The sequence below is a fragment of the Fringilla coelebs genome, assembly GCF_963513975.1.
Source record: "Fringilla coelebs genome assembly, chromosome: 8".
In the NCBI taxonomy this organism is placed as follows: Eukaryota; Metazoa; Chordata; class Aves; order Passeriformes; family Fringillidae; genus Fringilla; species Fringilla coelebs.
In genome coordinates, this window is record NC_140066.1 from 21,567,378 (window position 1) to 21,574,651 (window position 7,274).

Consider the following 7,274-nt stretch of genomic DNA (forward strand, 5'->3'; position numbering starts at 1 on the left):
TATTCCCTTCCTCCATGAGAGCCGCTTCCTGATTGGCAAGAGCGCCCAGCCGCAGCCAATGGCGGGAGCGCTTCTAAGAGCAAGGAGGGCGGGAGCGCGCAGCGCCCGCACTGAGCAGGATCGGCCATGGAGCCCGCCGGGCCGGCTGGGGGGCGCCAGCCTCTGCCGGGGCGTTCCATCTGCAGGGCGATGGAGGGGGGCGAACTCAAAGGAGAGCGCCGCAACCCCGAACCCCGAGGGGACAAAAGGACACGAGAGCGCAGAGTAAACGATTTTCCTTTCATGTCCACTGGGTGTTGGCCCTTCTGCCCCGCCAACACGGCGGAACAGGGCGGTCGGTGTTCGCCGAACCAACGGCACACCCCCTCCCTCTTGCCAAGGTCCGCCGTCTATCGGCCATACCCGGTGCTGCGGCGCGAAGTCGCTGCCCGTAGAACTACAACTCCCGGCATGCCCTGCGCAGTGGCCGGGCTCGGTGGCGCGGCCCCACCGTCCTTGCGGGCGGGCGCAGCTCTGGAGCCCCCGCAGTGAGAGGTGGCTGTAGCGCTGCGGGCTGGTACCGCACAGGGACCGTGGCACACGAGGCTGGGAACACCCAAGGGCTTATGAGCGTCGCCTACCACACCAGGCAGAGACCGGACCCGGTCACGGCGCCTCTGTGAGGGGCCACGTTCTTTCCCGCTTTCTGCCGTCGCCCCGGCTGGGACAGCGGCCCGTCCTCCCTCCCAGCCCGGCGGGCCCCGGGCGATGCTGAAAGATCCCTGGAATCCAGCCCGGCAGTGCCCCTTGTTCCGGGCAGGCACACCAGGCTCCCAGCGCTCGCTATCAGCTTCCATCAGATCCAGATTAAGAAATTAGCCTTCGACTAATCATTTAAATTAATGGTCCCAGACTGGTACATAAAGTTAGCTGACGCAGGTAACCTCTCATGTGAAAAGTTGGAAACAAAATAATAGATTTTTTTTTTTCCTGTGATGGCATAAACTTGGATAAACACATGAATTTGCATAGCAGTGTATGATAAAGTTTTGCTCTGAAGCCCATTGTGCTGTGAGTGTTTCACACCCAACCCTTCTAGAGGGATTTCTGCTCGCCCCAGCCTTTCTGGTTGGTCTCCCTCTCCCCAGAGAGTTAACTCTTCATGTATGGGCTCACTCATTCCGTCCCAACGAGCACATATTCCAAACAAACATTCTAATGCTGTCTGCATTATCACTGGCAGTTGACAGTTCTGTCAAGACACTGGGATAATGCTTCAATCTATCCTTGTCCATGCAGGTCCAGCCTAGACTGAAGCCTTTCCTAAAGTATGCCCGGGGTGCCACTTTCCTGCCTGTCTCTTCTGTCCTTTGGTGGGAGCATGGTGGCAACTGGAAAGTGGCATTGAAGTGGCCCCAAACACTGGCAATGAGAGTCAGCCTGAGGCCTTTGAGCACAGTGTGGCCAGAGCAAACCACAGACCTGTTTTTCATTGGTGGACGTGGTTTTGTCACAGTGCTGCACTCAACGACCCAGGTAATGCCTTTTGCCTGTCATTATTCTGATGCAGTAACTACCTTTAAATAGCTCAAAATACCTTCTGTAGCTGAATACACACAAAAAGTACAGTGGATTTAGCTGGAGGCCAAGGGCCTCTCACCAGAATACTCTAAAAACTCCCCACACCTTCCTTTCTGCCACCCCATACCCTCGCACCTTCCTTTCTGCCACCCCATACCCTTGTTGCAGGTGAACCTGCCTGGATCCCTGCCTGTGATCCCAGGCACATGCCTGCTCCTGTTCCGTGTGTGTACATGTTTGATTTAGCTGTGTATGGGGAGGGAAGCAGGGAATTGGGGTAGGGAGCAGCAAGGAACAGACTGAGGGCGGAGATATTTTCCTTGTATGTTTGATGCTATTGACATGGATGTATAGCAAACATCCCTGATAGTATTTCCGTGTTTGTTTAGCCAGGAATCAGCAGCCATCCTGTCCTGCTGTGGACGTTATTGAAATGATCCTCAGGTGATATTTCCAATTCTAACATCCTATTTCCTCTAAGGTTCTTTAAAAACAGTTTTAATAGCAGTCAAGGCAGAGGGCACATCAAACATGCAATAAAATTTGTTTTGAACAGCTCCTACCTGTTAAAAATAAATGCAGAGAAAATATTGGTGGTGGGTCATATGCACTGAGTACTTGTTGAAATTATGATTAACTGCACTTCCAACAAAACAATCTGCAAAAGACAGAAAGAATGATTCCAGTTATTTTTTGTGTCCTGAAAGTTTGTAGATTTGTATTGCTCAGGATCACACCAGCCTCTCTGTAGTGGTAGGTATAACATTTGCTGCCTTCTAGTCTGATAAAAAAAGATTATTTTCATAATAGCTTGCATGCATCTTAGTGTCTGTGTTATTTGATTTCCAAATTCCCTTGGAAATCTTGTCTGAAGACAAGCTAGTCTTAGAGGCTTGCCCCTGTTTAGCAGTTTGCTTAGACAGCTTCTTTGCTGGTGTCTTAATCCAGCAAAAAATGATTATTTTGATAATCTGGGGAAAAGTTTCTGGGAGATACATTTATGCAGTATGAACTTATGCAGGTAAACCGTGCAGGTTCTTTGCAATATGTATTTCTTAATAATGCTTTCTGTTCTGAGGTCTGCAAAGTAACTAGATATCTTGTAGACTATTTCTAACATTTAAAATTCTTATTTGCTTTTATATATTTAACTGCTTCTTCTACAAGTATTATTTAATCTTCCTTGTTTTTATTTGACATTTTATCTCTGAAGGTTAGGCCCCTTTTTAGTAGTGTTGTTAAAATCAGAGTTCTGATGGCTGAAGGATTTTTTTTCTTGAGTAATCTCTTGTTTCTTGCTAGCTAATAGTGTCTCTTGCTATTCTGCTTGATTTTTATTTAAAGGTGTATTTATTTTTTCACTAGTTTCCATGCCAACTCTCATGGCTTTTAATTGTCTTATTTTTACACCAAGGAGGTTTTTTTAGTAACTGCACAACATTCTCCAAAGCCTCTTAATAGAAAGTCAACTTGTTCATGGCCTTCCTTTTAAGTTCTTCACAGTAGGTGCTGGTGGCTGGAGGCTGGATGCTGACTGATAGCTCTCATAGTTTAGAAACACCTCAAATACCAAGGAAGTGCTGGATTCTGAGAGACAAACCAGGGCAAAGCATTGCTACCCACAACGTGCAGCAGCAACATTTCTGAAAAATGTTTGATGGGCTTCGGTTTGTCAACATCAAACAGGATTGCAATAACCACTAGGTAGTGAAAATCACCAAAATTCTAAAAGATTCCCAATGTCACCAGAGCTGTGTAATTATCTCCTTAGATTTCATTACCTCTGATCATATTTAACATTGTCAATTTGAGACAATTTTCCTGAATGAGAAGCTCGTGATATGACAAATAGAGAGGGAAAACTTGTATTTCTCTTCTTGTGATTTTTCTGCTCTCAGGGATTTTATCTCATGAGATGGCACAGACTTGTTCAGAAGTGTTGCTTCTTGCCCATCTCCATTTTAAACAGATATTCTGTACAACTGATCAACCTTGTTGTACAAGGTTGTACAAACACCTTGTTTTTGGTAGTCATGGACTCTAATTTCTTCAGCATTTAGTTCCATGAGCATGAACTTCCCATTTTCTAACTCAGCTCTACTTTCCATCCTATCTTATAACACATGAAAACATAAACTACTGATACCCTTTGGAAACCTTTTATGTACAAAAACTGTAAGTTTCTTAGTTTTGTCTAGCAGTTATCTGCGCTATTCTAAGTTAAATAAATATTTTATAGTTTGGGTAGTTTATTGTTCCTGTGGTATTTTTAGGAAATGGTATTATCTATGCATTGCATACTGTTGGTCTTTTTTTCAAACAAGCTGTTATGCTTACATTTAAAGCCTCCCTCTTTTGACCCCTCTGTGCATGGAACTATGCCACTTTTTATGTCAAGAAAAGAACTAAAGTAAATTTACATTCAGTAAATAAACTTAATACTGAAGTAATAACTTCCATGGACAATTGCATCTTTATACCTCCTCTCTCTCTGACATTTACCATAGCAGAGATCTCCATTTATACATAGAAATATATATATATTTAATGTTTATCATGCACATACACCTACATTTATACATAGATATACATACATATATACACCTATATAAAAATGAATTTAGTATTTCATATCCAGAAAGAAAACTGAAGGTGAGAAAAGCTCATGTCAAGTATCTAACTGGCCTTGTTTGGATCAATGTAACAGACACAAAGGAGCCAGAAAGAAAGGGAAATAATGAGGTCAAACTCTTCCTATAAGTCTGCAGGTCTTTCTACATAGTCCTGTGGAAAAATGCAACATGAAAATAACATGACAGAAACAACTAGAGACCTTTTACTAAGTTTTTCTATTATCTAAGGTTGTGTGGTTTTAAGGGCTTTTTTTTTTATTTAATTTCAGTAGTCTGATTGTTCTTTATTTTTTCATGACCTAATGCAAGAGGGACATTAGTCTGTGCAGTTAAAAAAAAAAAGTGCATATAATTCCAGTGTGCACAAACTGAATACAAAGAGCATAAATAGAAAAGCACCTCTGTCATCAGGGACATAAGGATTCAGAAGCACACTATAATGCTGAATAAACAAGGCCAGAGGTTTCACATCTAGTCCAGCTCTTTCCAAAAGCTGTTGCTTTTCAAAGATAAAAAAGAAAGCTAATCTGTGGTCATCATCACAAGTTCTGCAGCAGTTAATGAGTTTAAATTAGATTTAAAAACAAGTCTGGTGCATGTATCCTTTGCTCTCTATATATTTTAACTCCTATATTTAAGTGATAGAAAGCAATAACTATTTTTTTTTTTACTTTAATTTGCAAATATTGCTTCTCAGAATATTTTTTAGGCTATGAAAGATTTCCAGAATGTAGTGTGAATATCATAATTTACCATTTCCTGTATACCAGAATTGCTGAGTATCTACAACATGATGTCGATACCAGGATGGGATGATCCTATTTTTCATCTGAAGTGTGCAGACGAGCATCGATCAGCTCTAGCACTTGGATATACCCATTTATACTTCTTTTAAACTTACTGTGTGCATCTCAAAAATGGACTTAGATAAACAGATATTAACAATATCTCTTTTCTTCTCCTAAAAGAGTTAATCTTGTTTTGTGGACTTTTGTTTGGTAGTATAACTCTGAAAGTAAAAACTTATTTCTGTTTATGTTAGAAGAGGCCCTTTGAAGAACTACGTGGGGAACATCCTCATCTGTAACAACTTTATCAGACTTATCTATGTTGAGGGTTCTTTCATCTTCCTTTGTGGAACATTCAGTCCTGAGTGTTCCTCATAAAGGAATAAATGTCTTCTGCTTTCAGTATGACCTGCTTGTACTTCTTAGAGAGTTACTTCAGATTTGTTTGTTACACTTTAACTAATTTATAACTGTAAGTTTTGTGTGATGGGTACAGTAATACCAACATTGTAGTGTGTTTTTATGCTGTCCTGAAAGTGTGAGATAAGACAGGTATGTACCTGTAATAGACAAATTGAATTTTATTCATGGATTCCTGATACCCAGTAAAAACTGAGCTTGTTTTCAATGTGGAATAGGTTTGTGGAATAGTTTCTTACTTGATTGTCTGAAATTCTCATTGGATTCTACAGGGAATATCATCCGGATATTATACTGCATATAGACTAGATTTAAGGCTTAGAGAGAAGCCTTAATTAGTTTTAAGATCCCACATGACTTTACTGTAGGATTAGAGGTCTGAGTGCTCCTGTATTTTTTTGATAGCTGTTATTTACATCAGCTCACACAGAGCCACGTGCACAGCTCAGAAGACCCAGATAAGAAGTTGCCAGGAACTCTTCCTCCAGCACGTGCCCTCTTTTTATACCCAGTAATAATCTTTCACCAGCTTTTTACACATGCACCTTTTGCACATTCCTTCCCTCACACTGGTGACTCTTCCCCTGACACTTGCATTTTCATTTTCTGTCCTTCTTTTTTTTTTTTTTTTTTTTTTTTTTTAACATTTCTTTTTCTGTCCTTTCCCCACAACCCCTGCATTGTCTTCTCATCTGAGGAGGACAAAGAATCAAGTTGCTTCCTCACCTGGTTCATTTTTGTCATCTGTTTTTCTGGCTCTCCACGTGAGGAAGAAAGGGAGCTGCTGGTTTGGTAATTGCTGTCCACTGGAACCAGTAAGGCACAGTCTGCTGACAACTGGAGCAAGTAACAGACAGCCTGGAGAGAAAACAAGCTCTAGTGGTTGGTGACAGCATGGAAGCTATTGCTTTTTGTTTGCACGCACATTTTAAATAAACTGCTCTTCACAGCAGCCAAGGATTCATATCCTCTTGCTAAAGCCCAGATGGGGGATACCTTCCTTCTTTTCTCAGCACTGAGCAGGTTCTTAGGTCACAAATGACCTTTGGGTTGTCTGCATTTCTGGATGCTTCACATAAGACATTTTAAGGAAGAACTGATCTTCTTTGAGAAGATGTTGCTCAGGTCACTGAACTGCTGGTCCCCGCACACTGGTTGTAGCAGTGTCCCCCCGATTTGATGGGTAACATCACTGATCATTTTTGCACACACAAAGAGAAAGCCTGCAGCTTACTAGCAGTTACTTCAGAGGCAAATAAACAGGGAAGGACCCCAATTGCACCTGTGGCTTCTTGTAGGTAATTTAGCTTTTGCCTCAGCTGATAGAAAAAACAATCACATGCAAACCTTTCTAGCCCTTTTACAGGTAACCTTGTTCTTCACACAGAAAACTGAACGCTGTACACTGTAGATTTCTACATATAAATTTAGTTGTATCCTTGTGTTCTGGTTTCCTGTTGGAGCTGACCTCTCCTTTTCCCAAGCCATTCTTGGGAATCAGCCTTCTGCACAGAGCTGATGTGAACTTTCAGTGTTTTCCAGGAATCACCTGAACATTTCCTAACTCAGGATGATCACAGCTCAGGGCAAGCTGGCATGAAGGCTTCACCATCTGATAAAAATCCAATGAAAACATGACTTCAGGACAGCAACAGAAAGGTTTTCTGAGAGTTGAGTTCAACAGTTATATATATTAGAACTGTTACAACTTCATTAAATGATTTTGTGCTCAGTCTAGATTTTTTGTATTCTTGTGGTTTTTTTCAAAATTTCACACTCAGGGCAGTGGGAAACCAACACTATTTGGCTTTTTATGCTCTGTGATACAACAATAACTAGTTCTATGTTTGCTGAGAACATACACGAAAGAGAC